Genomic DNA, 2,500 nt, shown 5'->3' on the forward strand with positions numbered 1-2,500 from the left:
CGCGACCACCTCCGCGGTGCTTATAAACAGCCGATCCGCTCGGCGGGGGCTATTTTCGGCCACTTGGCTCGTGCGCACGGCCTCCCGGATGTGCCGGGCGGGTGCGCGAGCTCGCCGGCCGCTGGAAGTCGAATGAGGCGCCGCGACCACCTCCGCGGTGCTTATAAACAGCCGATCCGCTCGGCGGGGGCTATTTTCGGCCACTTGGCTCGTGCGCACGGCCTCCCGGAGTTGCCGGGCGGGTGCGCGAGCTCGCCGGCCGCTGGAAGTCGAATGAGGCGCCGCGACCACCTCCGCGGTGCTTACAAACAGCCGATCCGCTCGGCGGGGGCTATTTTCGTCCACTTGGCTCGTGCGCACGGCCTCCCGGATGTGCCGGGCGGGTGCGCGAGCTCGCCGGCCGCTGGAAGTCGAATGAGGCGCCGCGACCACCTCCGCGGTGCTTATAAACAGCCGATCCGCTCGGCGGGGGCTATTTTCGGCCACTTGGCTCGTGCGCACGGCCTCCCGGATGTGCCGGGCGGGTGCGCAGGCTCGCCGGCCGCTGGAAGTCGAATGAGGCGCCGCGACCACCTCCGCGGTGCTTATAAACAGCCGATCCGCTCGGCGGGGGCTATTTTCGGCCACTTGGCTCGTGCGCACGGCCTCCCGGATGTGCCGGGCGGGTGCGCGAGCTCGCCGGCCGCTGGAAGTCGAATGAGGCGCCGCGACCACCCCCGCGGTGCTTATAAACAGCCGATCCGCTCGGCGGGGGCTATTTTCGGCCACTTGGCTCGTGCGCACGGCCTCCCGGATGTGCCAGGCGGGTGCGCGGGCTCGCCGGCCGCTGGAAGTCGAATGAGGCGCCGCGACCACCTCCGCGGTGCTTATAAACAGCCGATCCGCTCGGCGGGGGCTATTTTCGGCCACTTGGCTCGTGCGCACGGCCTCCCGGATGTGCCGGGCGGGTGCGCGAGCTCGCCGGCCGCTTGAAGTCGAATGAGGCGCCGCGACCACCTCCGCGGTGCTTATAAACAGCCGATCCGCTCGGCGGGGGCTATTTTCGGCCACTTGGCTCGTGCGCACGGCCTCCCGGATGTGCCGGGCGGGTGCGCGAGCTCGCTGGCCGCTGGAAGTCGAATGAGGCGCCGCGACCACCTCCGCGGTGCTTATAAACAGCCGATCCGCTCGGCATGGACTATTTTCGGCCACTTGGCTCGTGCACACGGCCTCCCGGATGTGCCGGGCGGGTGCGCGAGCTCGCCGGCCGCTTGAAGTCGAATGAGGCGCCGCGACCACCTCCGCGGTGCTTATAAACAGCCGATCCGCTCGGCGGGGGCTATTTTCGGCCACTTGGCTCGTGCGCACGGCCTCCCGGATGTGCCGGGCGGGTGCGCGAGCTCGCCGGCCGCTGGAAGTCGAATGAGGCGCCGCGACCACCTCCGCGGTGCTTTTAAACAGCCGATCCGCTCGGCGGGGGCTATTTTCGGCCACTTGGCTCGTGCGCACGGCCTCCCGGATGTGCCGGGCGGGTGCGCGAGCTCGCCGGCCGCTGGAAGTCGAATGAGGCGCCGCGACCACCTCCGCGGTGCTTATAAACAGCCGATCCGCTCGGCGGGGGCTATTTTCGGCCACTTGGCTCGTGCGCACGGCCTCCCGGATGTGCCGGGCGGGTGCGCGGGCTCGCCGCCCGCTGGAAGTCGAATGAGGCGCCGCGACCACCTCCGCGGTGCTTATAAACAGCCGATCCGCTCGGCGGGGCTATTTTCGGCCACTTGGCTCGTGCGCACGGCCTCCCGGATGTGCCGGGCGGGTGCGCGAGCTCGCCGGCCGCTGGAAGTCGAATGAGGCGCCGCGACCACCTCCGCGGTGCTTATAAACAGCCGATCCGCTCGGCGGGGGCTATTTTCGGCCACTTGGCTTGTGCGCACGGCCTCCCGGATGTGCCGGGCGGGTGCGCGAGCTCGCCGGCGGCTGGAAGTCCAATGAGGCGCCGCGATCTCCTCCGCGGTGCTTATAAAGTGCCGATCCGCTCGGCTTGGAGCTATTTCCGGCCTCCCGTTGGTGCCGGGCGGCGTGCGCGAGCTCGCCGGCCGCGATCTCCTCCGCGGTGCTTATAAACAGCAGCATGCGCACGGCCTCCCAGAATTTGAACACATTTCGTCAATAAATTTCGCATATTGAATTTTGAAGTTTAATATAATGCAACAATTGAGCTCGACTTATACAAAGGATATATCATAAAATCGTAAATTTCCGTCGAATTTTAGGGGGTCGACTTATACACCGAGTCGACCTGTACACCGGCAAATACGGTAAATACGATTAAATAAAATGATACGACTGGCATAAAAACAAATATAAACCACATAAAAATAAAAGTCACCATTACGTTGAATTATTGGGAGCACCGAGCTTGTTTCTCAGAAACGAGCCGGTCCCATCCAGGTGTAATCGGAGACAATGAAACCCGAAGTGGTTAAGGTTTGTCTTTTAATGCAGGATGCTTGGTCTCCATGTG

This window comes from Syngnathus scovelli, chromosome 15, assembly GCF_024217435.2.
Source record: "Syngnathus scovelli strain Florida chromosome 15, RoL_Ssco_1.2, whole genome shotgun sequence".
Taxonomy (NCBI): domain Eukaryota; kingdom Metazoa; phylum Chordata; class Actinopteri; order Syngnathiformes; family Syngnathidae; genus Syngnathus; species Syngnathus scovelli.